This window comes from Anomaloglossus baeobatrachus, chromosome 2, assembly GCF_048569485.1.
Source record: "Anomaloglossus baeobatrachus isolate aAnoBae1 chromosome 2, aAnoBae1.hap1, whole genome shotgun sequence".
Taxonomy (NCBI): Eukaryota; Metazoa; Chordata; class Amphibia; order Anura; family Aromobatidae; genus Anomaloglossus; species Anomaloglossus baeobatrachus.
In genome coordinates this window covers 171,192,121-171,216,680 of record NC_134354.1, presented here as the reverse complement: position 1 = coordinate 171,216,680, position 24,560 = coordinate 171,192,121, and positions in this window count along the sequence as shown.

Below are 24,560 nucleotides of genomic sequence, written 5' to 3'. Positions count from 1 at the left end.
TCATGCTGCTCCTTACAAAAAACCAGTAGCATGAGCAATGTTATGGTCAGATGACTACACTTCATCGGGATTATGTAGTAGGAAATCGAGCATAAGAGAAACATTCGCTATATTTTCTATTGCCAAGGCCAAATCTATGAATTAATATCATCAAAACCACCAAATTAGTGCTTTAAAATGAACTAACTAATGTTAAAAAATATAAAGGTAAATTGTTCACAATTAATTACCTCTTTCCAGACAGGGCAGTAAACACGTAAGTGATTGTTTTAAATTTACTCAATATTACTTATTACAATTCTAATACAATACAAAAGGTAACAAAACAAAGCTATATATATATATATATATATATATATATATATATATATATATATATATATATATATATATATATATATATATATATATGTATATATATACCAATAGTAAACTGCAAGAGAAGGAATAAATATGTTATTGCACAAGATCAAACATCTCTAGTCATATAGAGCTCTTTGAATACTATAAATCTTGGCTTTTCAGATTACCCTCACAACCTTTTTGTTGTAACAAAAAGTTACATACCAAAGTATCATAATTCTAAGATACACTTTTTGACACTTTATGTGACAAGACAATTGAAGGGTTAACTCAAATCATTGTGCCTGTCATTTACCTGAGTCAAAGGACCAATTACATTAATACTTGCATAAGGTAACACTTTTTTTAAAACAAATATTGACTTTCCTGTGTAGCACAGCGACTCTTATACTTGATTGTCAGATGCTATTAAAATATGGCTTGAAGTTTTTAAACCAGAACTGTCAATTCTCAGACTTAAGCAAGCTGCAAAAATATTTCTTGGCTGTAATTATCTATGATTGTTAAATATATTTAGATATTATTACATACAAAGATTTTAAGGAATGATAGCTGACATAAATCCATAAAGTCACCATATATTGTATAAGTAGTAGAAATATCCAAGTTCACATCGGTCTACTGTTTGCTGTTTGAGTGTGAGATTAAAAAATGTGTATGCTACTAACATGAAGCCAACATGTCTGAGTTTCGATGTGTATAAACTTGATGTGATGAGTTCCTGTTCTTAGAAATGTTACATCTGTCACAATGTGACTGCAGGATAGCAAGGGATAGAATGCTCCTATACTGTCCCATACGCTAGGGGCCCTGGGCTATCCCTGTCCTTAGAGTTACCCCTATTGGCAGGGGTGTCCAACCAGCATATATAGAAGGGGAGTGAATGTGACTGTCTCTGACACAGCATGTAACTAAAGGTGATTAACAAGCAGTTCAGAAGAGATTACCTCTTGCTAGCTTGCCTATAAACTACAAGTCTGTAGGTTGAAGCATGAGTATCCCTTTTCTGATCACAGACATCAGAGAAATTAGAAGGCAGAGTGCAAGCATGGAGTTTCCACAGATCCTGACAGTGGACAATGTGTTCAAAAACCTCCTACAGTAGTTAGAATTTCTCTCTAATAATGTCCCAAATAGATTTCAATTAATTTTTGCTTTTATATAAGTTTTTTTTACGAGGAGAATGGTAGATCCTAGAGAGATGAAACCAGATTTTTATTCCTTTTTGTTTCCATTTTTTAATGTGTTGAGAATAGTAGACCCTACAGAAGGGTAAATCATAAGGAGCTAAAATCCTGACTAAGAGCATAACGGGTTGTCCTGTCTAAATCCACTAGTCTGCAGTCAATCTATGTGACTGCAGACTTATGAATCCTCACATTGCACGCACTGAGTCCTGCATCTATTTGACTTGCAACTATTTAGGATACGCCTAATTATGCAGATTCTTGTCACTGGATTGTTACTGTTTTGCTCTTGATGTTTAAAAAATCTTTTTCGTCCTGTAGACTGCAAATTGCAACCTTTTCACACATACCTTAATAGCTCAGTATCGTAATAGGTTAATTCCCAAGTGAAAAGTCACTGGTTCAAATTGAGGAGCAGCCATGAAGAACATTTCCCTAGAAAAGAGAAACAGCATAATCAAGCTCTTCAATAGTTGTCTCTTAGCCAATAAAATTTCCATACTCATGTGAGTACCATGACAGTTGGAAGAATATTAAACAAAATCCTTTCATCCATTCAAAAGCCAAAAGTTTGACGCCCAGGCAAAATATTGGAGTGAATAAGTCTGCTCATCACAAGGTCTATCAGTTCTGGTGTGACAAACATGGGAGTGGAGGTGGCTTGTCTGCTTCATAATAGTGAGATCAAAGTTGTCCATGCCAGCATTGTACAACACACATGTTGGCCTGAATAAAAGTGAAGAATCCTTGACTTCTATTTCATCATAAGAGTCACCGGCTTGAATTTTCAAAAAAATACGAAAAGTGGACAGTATAAAATTAGAAACTGTTGATTTGGAGCGATGAGACGAGAGTCCCTGGAAACAAGGTAAAAGGGCCTAGTGCATTGAGAAACTGAAGGAACTGTCATGTTTGGTGGTGTAAGGCTGATGATATGGGGCTGTTTCACAGCCAAAGACATGGATACTTGATATAGGATTGGTGGTGATTTCAATGCTGAACTATATGTGAGTACCCTACAAGATGAGTTGCTTCATACACTCGAGTACTATGGGTGTAAAAAGTATGAGATAGTATTCCAGCAGGACAACAATCCAAAAAATGTGTCGAGATTGGTGAAGAAATCATTCAATAATTAAATAGAAGTGCTGGATTAGCCCCCAAAGTTTCCAGACCTCAAATCAATCATTCACTTGTGGATAGAGTTGAAGAAAAAGCTGTATAAATACTCAAGCGAGTTTTCCAGAAAAAGAGACCTGTGATCAGATTTCAATCAAGGTATTCTTGACCAACATTTTTTTAAGCCAAAAGTTGATTTACAAAATAATAACAAAATAATGAAAATCTAACTAGATTTTTGGGAGCAAAACAGTAACAATGCAGTAACATGACAAGAATCTGTGTAGCTAATCGTATAATAAACAGTTACAGGTTAAATTTACGCATGAGATAGCGAAGATGATTTTCTATGAAATGAAGGTAATCTCACGATCAAAGCTGTAGTGGATGGAGAGCTATGGAGTCTGAAAATCAAAAGTTCAAAACATTGTTATTCTTTTGGTCTCCACTGTATGTATAGTTTTATGCTTTGCTTTTTTATTTTTTTCCTTGTCATGGAGTTGTATAAAGATTTTTTATTTTATTATGTGCACTCTATAATTATAAATTCTCACCAACATCTATTCCATATTGCATCCTTATAGATCCAAGATCTGTTTTCAACTATTCATTAAGAACTTTCTGTTTGGTTCCAGTTGATAAAAATTTGTTCTGTCATGTGATGATTGCTGTATTATGTATTTCCATGGCTTGCAATGGGGCTAAACTTTCATAAACATTAATCAGCGAACGGTTTTAATTAAATTCACTTAATCATTTAAAGGATCCTAGCGTATGTTAGGCCTGTTTCACATGTCAGTAAAATACACAGATGTTTTTCACTGACGTGTTAAAAACGCCTATGCCCCTCTGTGTGCTGTGATACATGGCACACATGGGTTGTCCATGTGCAATCCGTGATAACATGATCTGTACTCCGTGATTACACATGGCGATAAACTCACCTGCCCCCGTTCCTGCTGTCCGTGGTGCTGAAGTCTCTAGCTCTGCTACATCCAGCCGCCGCTGTCTCTCACCTCTGCAGCTACTTTCAGGTCAGCTCTGGCTGCATAAATGAATATGCATGCCATAATGAGCCGGCCAGGAAGAAGCAGAGAGCAGCAGCCGGAGACAATGTCGCTGGAGAAGGTGAGTTGAAAATGCTTTTTATTTACAATGTCCGTGTTTTTCTGGTACGTGTTTCACGGACCACATCATAGTGTGGTCTGTGGAACATCAGTGTTGCCAGAAAAAAATGAACATGTCGCCATGCAGCAATAATGGACATGCATGTATGCTGTACGGAGACATGGTCAGTGAAAAATCACTGATATGTGTGCAGACCCATTGATTACAATGGGTCTGCGTATGTCCGTGATTCTAGTACATATAAAAACTAGAACATACGTACCAGAATCCCTGACGTCTGAAACAGGCCTTACAGGTAGAGATGAATATCCTTTACAATACTGTGTTTTTAATTATTGTATTATAATAAAATGACTACTTTAAAAAAATAAAAAAATAGAATAATGTGACATTATTTTAGTCATTAATGCAGAAAAACACGGCACTCCCAGAAACGTAGGTGCCCAGATAGGCCCCAATTCTTCACAATCAGTGACAATCAGGCACCAGCAGTGGCCACTCAGGGACCGCCACATCACCAATGTCGTCATCAAGGGCCAATCAGCGGCCTCCACATCACCGGCGACGTCATCGATGGCCAATCAGCGGCTACCGCATCACTGGTGACATCATTGCCGGTCAATCAGGAGCCGCTGCGTCACTGGTGATGTCCCGTACAAGCGAAGTACTGCAAATCCCACACTAAGGCGGGCTTTGCACATTGCAACATCGCCAGACGATGCTGCGATGACGCACGCGATAGTCCCCGCCCCCGTCGCAGGTACGATATTTTGTGATAGCTGGCGTAGCGAAAACTATTGCTATGCCAGCTTCACATGCACTCACCTGCCCTGCGACCGTTGCTCGGGCCGGCGACCCGCCTCCTTCCTAAGGGGGCAGGTCGTGCGGCGTCATAGCGACGTCACACGGCAGGCGGCCAATAGCGTTGGAGGGGCGGAGATGAGCAGGATGTAAACATCCCGCCCACCTCCTTCCTTCCATATAGCCGCCGGCGGCAGGTAAGGAGATGTTCCTCGCTCCTGCGGCTTTACACACAGCAATGTGTGCTGCCGCAGGAACGAGGAACAGCATTGTACCTGTCGCGGCCGCGTAATTATGAAAAAGTCGGAGCCTGCACCGATGATACGATAACGACGCTTTTGCGCTCGTTAATCGTATCATCTAGGATTTACACACAACGATGTCGAAAGTGAACCCGGATGTGCGTCACTTTCGATTTGACTCCACCGACATCGCACGTGCGATGTTGCAATGTGCAAAGCCGCCCTTAGAGCCAGGAAAGGCAGTGAGAACACGTGCATGTGCGATAGTGAAAAACAGGGACTTAGCCATACAACTCACAAAGACCCTGAACACCTGATGCCTAGCAGCCAGGCACTGGAGCGGCAGACAGGTGGTACAGGACAGTGAGTTGGCACAACAGCAGGAGATGAAAATGGATCAGGGGTGGTTTGAGACTCAGTAGAACCACAAATCTTAACAGGGGTTCCCAGTATTTTTGATAAACAGCCAAGGTAAAGCAGACAATTGGGGTTGTCGTTATCAAGCTGAGAAGTTCCATGGTTATTTGGACCTTTCCAGCCTAATAATGGCAGCACGTAGTCATACCTGAAGTGGCACATCCATTAAATGTGTCAAATATGGCTCTTTGTTTAGCCCTTGTCAATTGCCCTAGTGCATTAGCAATCAGGATAATACTTTTGGGGTTGATGTCAGCTGTGAATTGACAGCTGACATCAAGCCCAGGGGTTAGTAAAGTATAGTCATCTGTCACACACCCCCATTACTAACTCGGCAAGTCTAGAGTCAAAAAACACAAACACAGTAGAATAAAAATTGTTTATTTGAATAAAGATCCCCCGCGCCCTAATTCACCAATTTATTAATTAAAAAGAAATCCTTGAAGTTTCAACGTAATCCAATGGTGTAATGTCCCACAATGCCTATCGATTCCTATGGTCAGCGGCAGACATGGAAATTCTCATGCTCGTAAGTATTCTGGACCTGCTACTGATTGACAGTGACCAATAAAGCATCTTTCTAAACACCTTCTCATAACAAGGCTCCATAGATCACTCCCTTTCAGCTGTAGGTACGGAATTTATCATGAGAAATTTCATGCCTGCCACTGACATGGAGTGATCTATGCAACCTTGTTTTGAAAACATTCTCAGAACAAAGCTCCATAGGAATCAATGGGCGTTGTGTGACATTACACCATTGGAGTACATCATAATTTTGTGGATTTCTTTTTATTAAAGAAATTGATGAATGAGGGAATGTGGGGGGTCCTTTTTCCCCAACTGAATTACATCAGAACTTTGAGGATTTTTTATTTAAGAAATTGGTGAACAAGAGAGTGCGGCAGAGTGTTAATTCAATTCATATAATTCACCCCTCCTTTTTGTTTGTTTTCTAACTTTTGTTCCTCTTGAATTATCACTTTATTCTCTGCAGCTCTTTGTTTACATGCAGCTCAACCAAACATGACATCTTCCTGTGCCAAACCTCACAGTCAGAGCTGGCACTGCCCGGCCTCAGTGTCCAGCCCTGCCCTCTGCAAACTCTCTGCACACACATTCCCTGTCAGTATTCTGCTCCAGCACTGACCATTATTACATTATATGTGAGGTGGAGGTGAGGTGATATCACAGATGAGATATCATTGCTCTGTATATCCAATCATTGGTAGTACAGAGCAGTGATCCTCACATCCACCGCATATATAATATAGTAATGTCCCCTTTCCCTGTCCCCACACTATAGTAATGTGCCCATCCCTGTCCCCATACTATAGTAATATGCCCCATCCTTGTGCCCATCCCTGTCGCCATACTATAGTAATATGCCCCATCCTAGTGCACATCCATGTCCCCATAGTATAGTAATGTCCCCTTTCCTTGTGCCCATCCTGTAGAAAAAAAACAATTGGGCTCCTCTGCTTGTAGCAATGCTCTCTCCTGTAGAATTGCCCCCAAGTCTGCCATTCTTCACACACACAGAAAAAAACAAACACCAATCCTTCTCACCTGTCCTGGTTCCCTTAGTGCCATGTGTTCTGCCTCTTGCGGCCGCAGCTCCCTCCTTGCTTTTTGCTGCTGTTGCGGGGGCTGGGCAGTAAGCGCTTTATAGCAGAGGACTGATTTAAAGGCACTGTGCAGAGCTGAGCTCTCTATGCAGCTTCTCCAGTGATCTGCTGATGGCCTCTGATTGGCCGGCAGCTGATCATAGCTGTATACAGAGCTTGGCTCTGTAGAGCTGAACTCTGTATACGCTACTGCAATGATCCGCTGCTGGCCTTTGATTGGCCGGCGGATGTTCATCGCTGCATCCAGCACTCCCATCTGCAGAGCAACCGGGAACCAGTCATCTGCTGTACAGCACGGACTGCAGGGGCCTCTGCACAGGCTGCAATCAGCAAGGGGCCACTGCCTGCACGCCGCCAGCAGCATCAGGGGCTGCATGCAGCATACAGGCAGTGAGACGCCTGCACTATGGAGTGTGAGGAGGGTGCGAGGGAGGGGGGGCGGGGACTCCAGCACCATGTACCTGCCCTGCAGTGCGGCTACATGATGTCAGCTGTGATGCCCGTCGACAAAGCAGCATAAGCGCATGCCCAGTCATCGTGCCATCACAGCAAACTGCAAAATCACAGCAGGAGCGGTCTTATGACCGCTCTGAGCTGGGGGAGAAGGGCTGACAGCAGGGCAGGTAGGTAGTCATTATCTACTTACCTGCCCCAATGTAGCCCAATAGTGTAATAACAAAAAAAGTCAAAATAAGCCGGATAACCCCTTTAACTCTACACTTGCCAGGTTAGTACTGGGGATATCTGATAGATGCCTATCCATTACTAATACCTATTAGTTTTGTCAGCTGGCATTTACACAGCTGACATTTGCTCCAAAAGTATTACCTCAATGTTGCCGCGGCTGTTTAAAAGCCTGGAATCCTATGTCATAACCTGCCTCGCAATGAAGTGATGACATTTTTAGTTAGCTGTGTCATAAATTTCATTGCATGATATGATTTTGCTCCATTTTTTTTTTTGTTTTTAAATACACTTTATGCGGTTTAAGCTACTCATAGCATGTATAGTAAGAACTGGAGAATAGTAGCCTCAATTATGTTGCAATATCTTTTGCTATTTGATAACTCCAAGAAATGTTTTACTAGAAGTATCCTGAAGAAGGTTGAACGAGTAAGTCAGAAGAAGCCAATAACTTTGTGGCTTGTACCTTACTTGACTGTAGACCTTGTAATGCCAGTAGAATTGTGCTTCATCTTTTGAGACTATGATATTTAAGAACTGCTTGCTGAAGTAATTCAACATTTAATGTGCCTTTAAATACTCAATAAGCTTATAATAGATATGTTTTAGTAGATTCATTAGAAAATTTACATTTGTAAACTATAACATATGAATATACACTGCATACATGGAGTTAAACAAGAGCTTCTTCATTTGTAATCATATAATTCTGCTTGACTGAACTGTCACACTGAACCATAGACCTGACTTATGAGATTGCGCGCTTAAAGTGAAATTGTCATTGGAAACAGATTTTATGAGTCTCAGAGATATTTATCTCCTCTTACAAGATTACCTTGTCAAATACGCAAGAGGTATCAGCAGTCTTATATTACCTGTCACTGCAATATATTTCTATCCTTAGACCTTCATATAGCTTACTCGGAGTGCAAATAAACAATTATTGATCAGATTTTGACATTATCTGAGTATGATATTTGGTTAAATAAGCAAAGTCACCCCTAGATAAAAGAAATAAAGGAAAAATATCTAGATGTCCTTCGAATGTCTACTGGACTTAATAGGAAGTAATCAACCCATCAGATATCTGGAATTGCATATTTTGGATATTTCCAAGTAGCCGTACTGTAATTTGATGGAATGTTCTTCTTTTTAGGGACTTGACAAAATAACAACATAAGTTGTTTTTAAAATATTAGGCTTCATTTATCAAACTTATCTAAAAGAAAACTCTTTTTAAAAATCACAATGAAAGTTGCATTATTATTTGCTGCACAACAAGATGTAATTTTTTTTTTAAAATGCCGTTGTCTATAACTAGGTGGTAGCTTAGTTTAATTTTAACAAAACTGTGTTCAAACTTTAGACTGGCATAAAAGACTGACGATGTAGCCATGAATGTGTACAGTATTACTGTAGATGTATTACTATTAGTATGAAGATACTGTATATTAGGTGTAGATCAACCTATTATCTTTTGTGTGTAAAATTAATTTGTGATAAAGCTGAATTAGCTCACAATTTGGGTTGTTGCTACAATGTTGTAGCCATTATTTCAGCTTTGAAATTGGAAAATAAATATGTAATGACTTTTTTAACCCCTTCAGCCCCCAGCCTGTTTTCACCTTTAGGCTATGTTCACACTAGAAAAATGATTTTTCTTAAGAAATTTCTTAAGAAATTTCTTAAGAGTGCACCTGTGTTAAAAAACGCACCAAAAAAGCACCTGCGTTTTTGCCGCGTTTTCGGTGCGTTTTTGGTCCGTTTTTGGTGCGTTTTTACCGCTGGTTGCTCCCTGCGTTATTGTGCCAATTATCTATGGCAAAAAACGCAGTTAGCTGCAGAAAAGAAGTGACATGCTCATTCTTTTTCTTAAGAAAATCTACTGAAAGAATTTTCTTAAGAAAAAAACGCAGTGTGTGCACAGCTAATTTTTTTTGCCATAGGTTTTGCTGGGGAATGTCTGCAGAAAGGTTACAAGAATTTCTCAAGAAATTTCTGCAGCAAAAACGGACCAAAAATGGACCAAAAACGCAGGTAAAAAACGCAGTGTGTGAACACAGCCTAAAGACCCGGCCATTTTTTGCAATTTTGACCAGTGTCACTTTGACAGGTTATAACTCTGGAACACTTCAACGGATCCTGTCGATTCTGAGATTGTTTTTTCGTGACATATTGTACTTCATGTCAGTGGTAAATTTAGTCCGATATGTTTGGCGTTTATTTGTGAAAATTTCAGAAATTTGGCGAAGATTTTGAAAATTTTGCAATTTTCAAAATTTGAAATTTTATGCCCATAAATCTGAGAGATATGTCACACAAAAAAGTTACTAAATAACATTTCCCACATGTCTACTTTACACCAGCGCAATTTTTGAAAAAAAAAAAATTTCCGTTAGGAAGTTAGAAGGGTTCAAAGTTCATCACCAATTTCTCATTTTTCCAACAAAATTTACAAAAAAAAATTGTTTAGGTACCACATCACATTTGGAGTGATTTGAGAAACCTAGGCGACAGAAAATACCCAAAAGTGACCCAATTCTAAAATCTGCACCCCTCACTCTGCTCAAAACCACATCCAAGAAGTTTATTAACCCTTTAGGAGCTTCACAGCAACCAAAGCAATGTAGACGAAAAAATGAAAATTTTACTTTTTTAACACAAAAATGTTACTTTAGCCATAAAAATTAGTATTTTCACAAGGGTATCAGGAAAAATGCATCATAAAATGTATCGTGCATTTTCTCCTGAGTACGCAGATACCCCATATGTGGTAATAATCAAATGTTTGGACACACGGCAGTGCTCGGAAGGCAAGGAGCGCCATTTTGAGTGCACCCTCCCCCCACATGTGCTGCAAGCCAGCCACCCTCCTCCCACATGTGCTGCAAGCCAGCCACCCTCCCCCCACATGTGCTGCAAGCCAGCCACCCTCCCCCCACATGTGCTGCAAGCCACCCTCCCCCAACATGTGCTGCAAGCCACCCTCCCCCCACGTGGGGGGAGGGTGGCTTGCAGCACATGGAAGGATAGGTGGTGTGGCGATGGAGAAGAAGGGGCAGCCGATGAAGGAGGCGGCGGCGGCCGCCGATCGGGAACAGTGGGGGCCGATTCGGGGGCAGCAGCGGCTGAAAAAGGTGGGTGCGACGGCGGCGGGGACAGTGGCGAGCATGGCGGCGGGGACAGCGGTGGATCGGGAGCGGCGGCGGGGACAGCGGTGGAGCGGGAGCATGGTGGCGGGGACAGCGGTGCATCGGGAGCATGGCGGCGGGGACAGCGGTGGAGCGGGAGCATGGCGCCGGGGACAGCGGTGCATCGGGAGCATGGCGGCGGGGACAGCGGTGCATCGGGAGCATGGCGGCGGGGACAGCGGTGAAGCGGCACCAGCGGCAGGGCGATCGGAGACAGCGGCAGCAGCGGCGGGGCGATCGGAGAAGGCGGCGGGGACAGCGGTGAAGCGGAAGCAGCGGCGGGCCGATCGGAGACAGCGGCAGCAGCGGCGGGGCGATCGGAGACAGCGGCAGCAGCGGCGGGGCAATCGGAGACAGCGGCGGGGACAGCGGTGAAGCGGAAGCAGCGCCGGGGCAATCGGAGACAGCGGCGGGGACAGCGGTGAAGCGGGAGCAGCGGCGGGGACAGCGGTGAAGCGGGAGCAGCGGCGGGGCGATCGGGGACAGGGGCGGGCGGCGGGGACAACAACTTACCGCTCTCCTCGGCTTCCAGGGACGGTCACAGGCCGCAGATCCACATTGATTGGAGAGAGCGGTCACAAGACCGGTCTCTCCAATCAGAGCTGGGGGCGGGTGAAGCATCGATCACCCAGCTCCAGCCAATCGCCAGTGCTACAGCAGCACTGATCAGGGCTGGATTTCAATGTTCCAGCCATTTTCAATGGCTGGAACATTACAGTGGCTGTAATTGGCTGAGAGGCGTTCGTCAGCCAATCACAGCCTCTGTAGGTTCGGGGAGGAGGCACCACCCCTCCTGAGGTCAGGCAGAGGTCACCTCCTTCCCGAATCTACCGTTTAAGTAAACAAATTTCACTCCCCGGGGCTCCGGGACCGCGATTTCGCCATGAAGTACTGAGTACGTCATGAATCGTTTAGCACCATGTCACCATGACGTACTCAGTACGTCCAAGGTCGTTAAGGGGTTATAGAAGCACTCTAAAAAAACCTTTTCTAATGTGCGTGACATAAATAGTAGTGAAAAGCACACGAGTCTGATTATAAGGGCTCTTTTTCACTTGCAATTTCTCTGTGCGAGTGCGATACGATAAAACATCGGATTGCACTCGCACCAGTGTTAATCAATGAGGCAGTGTCCTCTTGCTCATTTTTCTTCTTCACAAATCGTGCTCTCGGTACAATCGCAGCATGCTGCATTTGGCAGCGAGTCTCAGCTCACGCACCATCATACAAGCCTATGGGAACGTGGGAAACATTGCACTTCAATCACATGTTATGCGACTGCAGTGCAATATACGCAGAGACAGACAAAGGAGATGGGGAGAAAGTGGTCCCTCCCTCTTCTCAGCAGCTGTGATACAATCACAAGATTGCATCACAGTCGCATGATCATCGGCTGACACACACAGCAGAGGGTCATTAGCATATCGCTTCTGATGCTCTCGCATTCGAAGCGGTACACAAGTGGAAAAGTACCCTAATACTCAATGAACAATACATAGTGAATAGAAGCATCAGTAATACCAATGATTCCAATGGATCCAGTATTCACATACCAGGTTTCTGCCTGATAAAGCAGAGCATTTAAGTCTTACAAGATCCAGGGAAGATTCACTTTTAACCATTAGTATGGGATAAATCTTCTAGTTACTGGGAAATTAATGTTAGCAGAGGTAAGGCCTCTCTCCCACTTGCGATTTACACAGATGAGTGCAATCTGATAAAACAATGGATTGCACTTGCACCAGTGTTAAACAATTAGGCAATGTCCATGTGCTATGTTTTTCTCATGCATGCCTAACTGGCAAAAGTAAAAAAAATCACAGCATGCTGTGTTTGGCAGCGAGTATTGCATCATACGCATCCATATAAGTCTTTGAGTGAGTGTGAAGGATCGGTCTGCGATCAGATGTCATCTGAGTGCAGTGCAACATGTGTAAAGACAGGCAGCGGAGATGGAGAGATTAATCCCTCCTTCTTCTCCGCACCTGTGATGCAATTGGGGGATCGGATTACAGTTCCTTGACACTTTGCTCACGGTTGCCTCAGAACTTGAGCCAAGTGTCATTAACATATTGCATCCAATGCTATTGCATCAGATGCGATAGGCCAGTAGGAGCAAGGGCTAAGCCCCAAAGAAATGTAATGTCCCCAAAAGATCTTTCTTAAAAGATATATGATGTAATAAATGTACTGTATGTAAATACAAAACATGTGAAACAAATGTATGTGAAAAACTTTTTGTGCCACTTGTATTCTGAGTAATAACCTCAAGACTCCTTGTTGGCCAAAGAAGTCCCACTCCTTCTAAATGTAATTGTTTCTTTAGGCCCATATCTACATATGTTCCAGGGTGTATTGAAGTTCTTCCTCATATTTTTTGGAAACCCTTGCACATAGTCCCACTCCTTCCCAATGGGGAAAAATTGATTTCTGAGGCCGTCCTCTACTTATATTCCAGGGTGAATTGCAATCCCTTCTTTTAACTTTTCATAGGCCTTGAACTTAAGGCATAAGCTTTACCTGCCTAGGAATCCCACTACTTAGAAATGGAAAATTAATTTGCAAAATCTCGTGCACACAATTCATTTTTTCTCTTGACTAAAATGGAAAAATACTGCATTTTTGAAAGGAGCATGTGTTACACGGGGGGATAGTTAGAGCCAAAAAGAAGAGAAGTTCTAACGTCTCCCGAGGTCATCTGGGCAAGTGGTAAAGCCACAGATGGACAAGCGACCAGAAGGCACAGCTTCAGAGGATCAAGAAAATAAAAAACACAATCGTTGGTGTTAGCACCCACCGAGTACTGGAACTCTCCTGTTATTAGCACAGGGAGTCCTGAACGAGACTGTTTGTGCACGTAGGGGGAACACCGGGACAGTAGGCAAATCCCAGTTTGCTCCACTAAGCTGCTTCAGTAGTTATGTATTATAAAAAGGAGGCAAAACGTAAGGCTTCATTCAAGCCATCCAGAGCCATGGTGCCCAAGGTGGTAATCCATCTATTCTCTCTTTGGGCAAGTAATTTTTTAATATTACCACCTCAAATTCTGCCATAAAGAATATCTGTTCCCTTTGCTATACCCATTTCACTGGTTGTATTATATCTGCCTAGAGTTTCTTGTGCTGTCTTTGTTCATCTTGTATATGTTATATTTTAATAAAATAATACTGATTTTAGCCATTTACCCCAGTGTTCGCCATTGTCATACGTGTGAACATAGTCTAAGAGGTGGAGGAGGTGGTTCATCTATTTAGTTACATTTGTGTTATTTATAAGTCATTATACATGAAAGAATGTTTCCAAATTTTTTTTCCCTCTAAAATCCATTTTCTCTTTGTTTGGAATGTTTTATTGTCAGTCTGTAAAAGTGGCTTATTACCTGGGACTTGGGAGTCAGAGAGGCACCCAGGCATCTTCCCCATGCCATTGCCATTCCATTTGAGCACTGCTTCCATCCATTTCAGCGATTTTCCTGGCCCCAGACATACTGGGAGTGTCTGCCAGAAAAATGTTTCCCATTGACTTCCATTATGCATATTACTTGAGATAAGCAAATTACAAATTGCTCAACTCGAGTACAGAGCACCAGAGCATTTTAGTGCTCGTCTGTCACTACTATTCCTATAACTGTAATAACCTGGAAAAAAAATTGGTGTAAAACATACTCAGTATGAAAAATAAACCAACATTTTGTTTTCAGTGATCAATTTGCAAAAAATGTTGAAAATGTATTCGAACTTCCAAATAGTTTACAATTAGACATTATTTACATCATAATGTTTAGCTGTTTAGATTAAACGATAACAAGTTTTACATTGTTTGTACTTCAGTGGTAAAAAAGTTAAAAGTTTTTTTTGGTTACCACAATATCATATGCAGATTATTTCAATGAGAGGCTCAATATTACTGATTAAGCACTTTTACATTATTGATCTGTGAATAGAATACAGCTTTAAATGGGCTTTACCACAGTAGAAAAAATATGATCACAATTCACTAAATGGATGAATGGATGGGTATTTTCCTCCTTGAATGACAATTTTAAAAAGCACTTTCATATTTTCATTTTAAATGTGCCCCGATGATTGACTTTTATTTTTGTTTAGAAAAATGAGATTGAAATAAATACATTTGTAGTTGAGTGGCCTGATTGAAATGGAAGGTACTGCGTTTTTACATTTATCAAATATTGGATATTAAAGCTGTCATGAACCTACTTTTTTTTTAGTAAGCGACAGGGTAATACATGTACTGTACTTTATAAGAAAAGTGGAATGCAAACCTAAGGTTACAGTAATGACAGAAAATGTTGTGAGGAACAGTACATATATCAATATGTACAGATCAAGGTGATATACCATAAGATGTCTAAATGCATAAACTAAAAGGAATGAATAATTCCAGGTGGAATTGAAAATGAAGTTAGCTGTCAACATTTTGTGTTGTTGTTTGACATAATTTATAAATAGAGATGAGCGAACCTCTCAGGGTTTGGTTTGCCAAGCCCAACCAAAGAAGTGGTATGTTCTCCGAACCTTTATCGTACCAAACTTCGAACCTTTCTTTAATTTTTCTGAACCTATTTAAATTCAATGGGAGGCCAAACGTAAGGCAGAAAAAACACCTTTAGTGATGTTGAAAACCTTCCCAAACAGCAAAAATGCATTTTATAGTGCAGCGGCACTGCTTTGGCATAGCGATTAGCTTCCTAGGCTATTGACAGAAAAGAAATAGAGGTGGATGAGAGACACTGATAAGGCTGGTGCTCCCATACCCCTGCCTATACAGACAAGACACAACTTGGAGACCCATCTTGGAGTCTAGAGATTTAAATACATTTCAGGCAGGCAGCAGGACAGTGGCATCAATTGCTCCCCCTTCCCCATTTCCCCATAGTGCATTTACACAGCAGGAAGGTATGGTCCATGCAACACACAGGATTAGGCCTGGCCTTTTCATTTTAAAAATAAAGAGATGCATAAGTGACATGAATAGGGCTGGTGCTCCCATACCCCTGGCACTACAGACAAAAGCCAACTATGAGACCCTACTTGGAGTCTCCACGTTTCCAAAAATTAAGGTCAGGCAAGAGGAAAAGTGGCAACATTTGGAATACACTACAAATAGGCCAACTAAGCAACATGGCTGCATTTTTATTAGCCCTGGAACAAGGCCTGAACCAGAATTTCTGCCTTCACCACAGACAGCAAGATAAAAGACAGGAGTAGGGCTGGTGGTCCCATACCCCTGGCACTACAGACAAAGCCAACTTGGAGACTCTACTTGGAGTCTCCACATTTCCAAAAATTAAGGTCAGGTAAGAGATAAAGTGGCAATAAGTGTCACACATTACAAATAGGCCAACTAAGCAATATGGCTATGTGGGATCAACCCTGGAACAAGGCCTGAACCAGCATTTCTACATTTTTCAGAGAAAGCAAGATAGACGACAGGCGTATGGCTAGTGCTCCCATATCCCTGGCACTACAGACAAAAGCCAACTTGGAGACCCTACTTGGAGTGTCCACAAGTTCAAGTAACAGGAAAAATGGCAACAATTGGAACATGCTACAAATAGGCCAACTAAGCAATATGGCTGCATAGTACTGGCCCTGGAACAATGCCTGGATCAGTATTTCTACCTTCACCAGAGACAGCAAGACAAAATACAGGTGTAGAATTCGTGCTCCCATACCCCTGGCACTACAGACAAAAGTCAACTGGAGTCCTTAATTGGAGTGTCCACATTTCCAAAAATTAAGGTCAGGTAAAAGGAAAAGTAGGAACAATTGGCACACAATACAAATGGGCAACTAGCCAACATAGGTGCATGGGACTGGCCCTGGAACAAGGCATGAACCAGGATTTCTACCTTCACCAGAGACAAGTTTAAAGGCAGGCATAGGTTTCATGCTTCCATACCCCTGGCACCACAGACAAAAGCCAACTTGGAGACCCTACTTGTAGTCTCCACATTTCTAAAAATTAAGGTCAGGTAAAAGGAAAAGTGGCAAAAATTGGCACACAATACAAATAGGCCAACTAAGCAAAAAGCCTGCATAGGAACGGCTCTAGAACAAGACCTGAACCAGAATTTCACCAGAGACAGAATGATAAAAAACAGGCATAGGACTCTTGCTCTCAGACCACTGAAACTGCAGTCAAAAGAGAATCTTGAAAACCGACTTGTGTTGAGATTTAAAAACCTTTCAGGCAGACAGCAGTACAGTATTATCAATTTCCTCCCTCCTCATAGGGCTTTAAAAGAGCAGGGAGGTAAGGTCCATGCAACACATAGGCCGTGGCCTGGCATTTTAATTTTAAAAATGAAGACATGCCTGAGTGGCAGGTGTAGGCCTGTTCCTCACAGAAGCCTAGCACTAGCCACAAGACACAACTTTGAGACCCATTTTGGAGTCTCAACCTTCAAAATCCTTTCAGGCAGACAGCAGTACAGTAGCATCAATTGCCCCTCCCCATAGGGCATTAAAAGAGCAGGGAGGTACGGTCCAGCAACACACAGGCTGTGGACCTGGCATTTCAATTTTAAAAAGTGAGCACACAGTAGCCATGCCTTCTGCAGCAGCGCATCCAAGACATAATACTGCCCTAGAAATTGCTGTACAACTAGGTTGATCCATGCAGTGCATATGTGATGTCACCCAGGCATAGTGTCACCCAGCCATAGTGCCACCACTAGGTTTGCACCGTAATTGAACATGGCCTTCCCAAGCTCCAAGTTCAGTGGAGACAGCCATTTATCAAAGTAGGCCTGGATACTGTTCCACAACTCTGCACCTGTGTGTTAGGGCCAGGTGGACGGGCAGACCCAGGAGGTGGATCCACTGGGCCGAACTCCTTGATGAAGGTAAGGGGTCCGGTAGCTGGAGCACTACGGGTAGTAGGACAGTCCGTGCACAAGAGGAGAATGGAGAAGTCCCTTGGACCACGGAGTCACTGATGGTAGTCCGGGTGACGGAGCTCAGGTTCGGAAGCCGAGATGTTGTCAGGCGGAGTCCGGAACCGATGGAGCGAGAGGACGGGTCACCGCAGGGATTAGAGATGGAACGGACTGTCAGGATGGCAGATAGGCAGCGTTCGGGGTTCGGGATTCGGCAGGACCGATGGCGAGGCAGGATCGACTCTAGAAGAGAGAGGTGAGTATATCACAGGAACACAAGGAGACCTGACTCCTAGCTTGGGAAACACGAAGAACAGGCCCCGCCCACTTGGACACTAAACACCTTTATACCCTGTACCTGTGTGCTCAATTTCCTGTCAGTGGACGCTGGCCCTTTAAGAAAGGGTCAATGACCGCAGGCGCGCCCTAATGCGCATGCGCGCGGCCCGGGTGCCAGAAGCCAGGGCAGGGAGCGGTGAGGAGGAAGCAGCAGAGCCGGGCTGGGGCTGAGTAGCCGACGGGCGCCGGGAGCGGGGACCAGGACGCCTGGGAACCGCAGGCAATGGAGGCTGGAGACCGGGGAGCGGCGGATGCCGGACAGAAGAACCGGGGAGCGACGCAGGGAAGCCGGGGAGCGTGGCAGGTGAGCCGGGAAGCCGAGCAGGGGACCCGGGGAGCGTGACACTGTGTCACTTGGTTCTCTGATGCACATTAATGTAAGTACTGCCTAATTGTGTTGACTTACACACAGAATGTTGCTTGGCATTTAAATTTTAAAACACAACAGAAATGTTTAAAAACCTTTCAGGCAGATATCAGTACAGTAACATCAATTCCCCCCTCCGCGTAGGGCTTTAAAAGAGCAGGGAGGTACGGTCCATGCAACACACAGGATTTGGATCAATATTAGAATTTGTAAAAGGAAGACATGCTACAGTGACCAATGTAGGCCTCTTGCTCACAGAAGACTGGCACTACAGACAAAAATCTCTTTACATGTGTAGGTGGAAAAAGAAGGTATCTTTTTAATCTAGACTGTAACAACATCATTAGATTTGGAGTGATGCATTTGCACCCTAGTTTGGCAGTATTGCTGCCCTTGCATGAGCAGATTAATAAAGACTCTATCTGGAAAGGCCACAGCTCAGCGATCAAGAGCTGATGCAGCATATGCAGAAATTTCTGCAAATATGATGACGAAAAGGACCTCTCACAAGAAACAGAAATATGGCACCAAGTAAAACAATTTCTCAACCAAGAAGAAATATTATAGGTTGCAGGATACAACATGGCTGGAAAGAGGGTAGTGGGCCAATAACTCAATGTAAAGGAAGTGCTTTATATCAAGTACCAGTCATCCTTTCTGTCTATTATGTAAAATATGATATTGATTTGAGCTTCACAAAGATGAAAGGGTGTCTGTTCTTGAAGTTCTACCAGATAGAATTGCATCATCCCGAATAAGTGATGCTCATTTAGCAGGGGGGCAGCACCGGGGACACCTGCAGGGAACATCTTCATGACAACAACCTGCCTTTTGGTGGCATTTCATGGTTGAAAATATCTTTATGGGTGAGGTGGAAAGAAAGGGTATCTTTTTCATGTAAATTGTAATGACATCATCAGACTTTGATTGACTCATTTTAACCCCACTTTGGCAGGATTTCTGCCCTTGCATACACATATGAATGAAGACTCTTTTTGGGAATTGCCAATTTAACCTCCTCGGCTTACTCCCCTCCTCCTTATCTGTTTAGCTACACAGTGGGATCTACAACTTCATCATGAGGCTCTATGTTGTCCCACTACGCTTACTGACCTGACATCACAGGACAGTACATATGTGCCTCTGGTATCTGAGTCTTATCATCATCACCTCCACCAGTTGATGAGGGTTGGGATCCTGCTGGGACCCTTTTGCGTCCTAGCCAGGATCCAAGTCAAAAAGATTTTGGGCATCGGTGCAGATGCTTTCCTCTACTTCAGGGAATTTTTGAGCAGACCTGTGATGCCCATGGGATAGAATTTGTGAACAGCTCTTGAGACTTGTTCATATGTGGTTTCCCACAGTCAGTTTGCTGGTTAGAGATTTGTGACGTGGGTGGAAACAAGTGTAATTAGGGTGGTACCTCTGAGGAATGAACTGTGTGTAATGTTGAGCTCCAGGAAGAGGAGAAGAGGCCACTTGATGCAGCGCTTGCCATCCACTCTAGCACCTGCTGTTTATCAGCCTGATTTAAAAGTTGAAGAGATGTGCGGCTGCCAAAGAAACATAATAAAGTAGGCTATCCAGTAACAAAAGTTGTTCTAATTACTATGGGGATAGGATGAGCCGGCGTTTGCTCACTATTCCTTTGACTAACAGAACTTCCCACACGTACACCGCCAACACCGTCTATTCCCTCTTCCATGACAAACTCGTGATTTACCACTCATGGTTAATGTTCCATTCCTCTATCAAAAAAATGATTTGAAATCCTATACCACCACCTGGCTGATACTTGACAAAAAAGATTAATTATTTATTCCTGCCTGAGTTAGCAATATTGTGAAAGCACTAAAAAGTACCACTACCTACAAATGAGTTTCACTGCTTAATTTGGAGCAGACACAGAAAAGTGCCATGAAGACCTTTTTAGCTTGTTCAATAACAAATTTTCAGATGGCACTAGTAAGAATAGTTATAAATATGTTTCACTGTGTAATATTGAGTAGGCAATTAAAATTGTCAAGAACAAGTTTTTACATACGTCCTTAAATTTTGACCAATCAATATGCAGTAAATTGCCAAGAACCACTTGTTAGATACTTCTCTAGCAACTTTTTTTTAGGCCAGGCACTAACAAGTAAGAATACAGTACCTACAGTTGAAACCAGAAGTTTACATGCACTATTTAAAAAGATACATGAATGTTTTTCTCACTATCTGACATGAAATAAGAATAAACTTTTCCTGTTAAAGGTCAATTTTTTATTAAATAATTTATATTTGCCAAATGCCAGAATAATTACAGAGAGAGAATGTTTTAAGGCATTTTCTTACTTTCAACAAAGTCAAAAGTTTACACACATTTCATTTGTATTTAGTACCATTGCCCTTAAACTGTATGACTTTGGTCAAATGTTTTTGATATCCTTATACAAGCTACTCACAATGGTTGGTAGAAATTTGGGCCAAGTTTGATGGTTGCCATGCTCGCACCTGCCTTTTCAGCTTTGCCCATACATTTTCAATAGGATTGACATCAGAGCTCTGTGATGGCCACTGCAAAACATTGACTTTGTTATCCTTCAGCCACTTTGTAACCAGTTTAGCAGTATGCTTTGGGTTATTCTCCATTTGGAAGACCCATTTTCTTGGAAGCTTGAAGTTCCTGGCTGATGCCTTGAGTTATTACTTCAGTTTTACCACATAATTTTCTTTCCTCATGATGCCATCGATTTTGAAAAGTGCACCAGTCCCTCCTGCAGCAAAACAACCCCACAATATGATTCTGCCACCTTCATCTTTCAAAGTTTGGATGGTGTTTTTAGGCTTCAAAGCTTCTCCCTTTTTCATTCGAACATAACAATGATCATTCTGGCCAAACAGTTCAGTTTAACTGTGTCAGACCACAAGACATGTCTCCAAAAATTAAAATCATAATTCCTGTTTGCATTAGGAAACATTAATCTGGCTTTTTTATGTTTATTTAGGAGTAATGGCTTCTTCCTGGAAGAGTGACCTTTCAGCCCATGTAGATACAGTACTCTTTTCACTGTGGATAATGACACAATCTTACCAGCTTCAGTCAGTATCTTCACAAGCTCTTTCGCTTTTGTTCTTGGGTTGATATGCACATGTCTGACCAAAGCACTTCATCTCTGGTACACAGAACTCATCTCCTTCCTAAGTGGTATGATTAGTGGACATTCCGATCTTGTTTGTACTTGTGCATAATTGTTTGTACAGATGAAGAAGGCACCTTCAGGTATCTGGAAATTGCACCCAAGGATGAATCAGATTTGTTCACAATTCTCTTCCCGAGATTTTGGCTGATTTGTTTGACTTTCCCATGATGCTACACAAAGAAGCAGAGTGTTTCAGGTGTGCATTAAAATACATCTGCAGGTGTGTCTCTAATTAACAAACATTTTCCAAAGGCATGACATCATCATAGGGTCTGTCCATTATTGTTTAATGTCATAGTGCTCTTAGTGTACTACACTTTTGGCTTTGCAGAAAGTAATAAAAATGCCGTAAAACATTCTCTCTCATTATTCTGACATTTGACAAATATAAATAATTTTGGTAACCTAAATTGACCTAAAGATTTATCTGATTTCATGTCGGATTGTGAGAAAAACATGCAGATTTGTCTTTTTAGATAGTGTATTTAAACATCTGGTTTCCACTGTATAACTGTGTTTGCAGAATTTTGACTTCGTAATTAAAATTGCCAAGTATCATTTTTCAGAAACTTCCTTAGCAACATTTTTAGGCCAGGCACTAACAAGTAAGAATACAGTCCCTGACAGAAGTTTTGTCGCTTATCCATGTTATGTAAATAAAAGCTTATAACCTGACTTTAAATTCATCCATTGGTTTCATAAATTACTCTTTTGAAAGCTGAAACCCTCTTAAATTTGGTTTAGGTTATGCAAATAAAGTTGCTGCAAAGCTGAAATATTGATCATTTAATGAACACAGAAAGGTTAGATTTTGGCAAGACAAAAGTTTTGTCGCCTTGTCATATAATGTACTCAATCCTAGTTTAAATCCTCACCTGTGCTCACTAAATGATTGTTTAATTAGTGGGTGTCTATAAAAAGATACCCAGCACCCGAGACCTTCAGTTGAACTGCAACGTGACCTTTGAAAACATGCCAAAAATCCACCCTGTGACCATAGCCTTGATTATCAAGAGGCTGAATAACAGATCCACTGCGGACGTGGCTGACACCTTTAATGTGTCTCAGCATCAAGTACAAAGAATTAAAATAATTTTTGAAGAGACTGGAGATGTTTTTGACAAGCCCAGGTCCGACAGACCCCGCAAGACAACTGCTCAGGAGGAACGTTTGTTGCTTAGAAAATCCAAAGCCAGCCCCTCTTCCACTGCAGCAGAGCTCCAAAAGTCCCTGTGTCAACTAGAACAGTTTGTAGGATTCTGTCTCGAAATGGCCTCCATGGTCGAATCAGTGCCCAGAAGCCAGCACTAAACAAAAGGGAATTAAAAAACTGTGTAGCATTTGCCAAGTCCCACAGCCTGCCAAGCAGATGGACGCTAGAAAAGTGGCAGTAGGTGGATTTCTCGGATGAATCTTCAGTTGAATTACACCACAGGCGCCACAAATACTGCAGGAGAGCTACTGGACCCCGTATGGATCCAGAAAACAGTTAAGTTTGGTGGTGGAAAGATCATGGTCTGGGGTTACATTCAGTATAGGGGTGTGCGAAACATTTGCAAGGTGGAAGGCAATATCAATAGCCTAAAATATCAAGTATTAGCTACCTCTTATATTCCCAATTATAAAAGGGGTCAAATTCTGCAGCAGGATGGTGCTCCATCTAATACATCAATCTCTACAACAAAGTTCCTCCTGGCAAAGAAGATCAAGGTGCTCAAGGATTGGCCAGCCCAGTCACCAGACATGAACATAATTGAGCATGTTTGGGGTAGGATGAAAGAGGAAGCTTGGAAGACAAAACCAAAGAATCTAGATGAACTCTGGGAGGCACGTAAGACTGCATTATTTTCTTTTTCTGATGACTTTATCAATAAATTGTGTGAATCATTGTTCAACCGCATGGATGCAGTCCTTCAAGCTCATGGAAGTCACACAAAATATTAAATATGGTTCTAATAGCACCACAACTTCATTCACCAATGTATGCAACATATCTTTGTATTAGAAGTTAATTATTTGTTTGAATTTCACATTACTTTCTGTGGGCGACAAAACTTTTGTCTTGCTAAAATCTGACCTTTCTGTGTTCCATATATGATCATTAATATTTCAGCTTTGCAGCAACTTTATTTTCATAACCTAAACCAAATTTGGGAGGGTTTCAGCTTTCAAAAAAGTAATTTATGAAACCAATGGATGAATTTAAAGTCAGGTTATAAGCTTTTATTTACATAACATGGATAAGCGACAGACCTTCTGTCAAGGACTGTACTTATAACTGTGTGTTTGCAGAATTTTGAGCAGGCAACAATACATAGCAATACCTATTTATATGTTTCACAGGCAACTATTTAGCAGGCACTAAAGGTACCAATCCTTATTTCGATCATGAAATGTACTGATTTGTGGCACACACACACCTTTCCCTACAGTGCACGTCCCAATTCTAAATTATCGCTCTCCTATCTATCTCAACTACCTAGCATTAAACCCCTAACTTTACTCACTGTCTAGCAGCTCTGGTGGCAGCATTGGCAACAGCACTTTCACTAATGTTTCACATTCATAAAATTGTGAGGATGCAACATGTCCACACTTTATATGCAGACGGACATGTGACTTTGGCAGCCAATGACAGAAGCCCTTGTGTATGAACCTTGAGGATGTTTGCTGTGCCATGATTGGCTGCAGGAATATCTGCAAATAAAGTTAAGAAGACAAAAAAATGGCGCAGTGTGCCAAAAAGCCTTCTCCTGAGTCCCCACTCCTCCATTGATTCTACACATCCCCCCATTCATCAGACACCATCACAATCCTATAAAAAAGCTGAAAAGATTGTCATAAAAGCATTTTTTTGAAATACAGACAGTGTTTGGAGGCAAAAACCAACAAAACAGAAGATCGGTGACTATTGGGGAAAGTGTTCGGGGTAACGGAACTCACATGAACATACAAGGCTCATGCAGAATTTGAAATTGCCGAACCTTTATCAACCAGATTCGCTCATC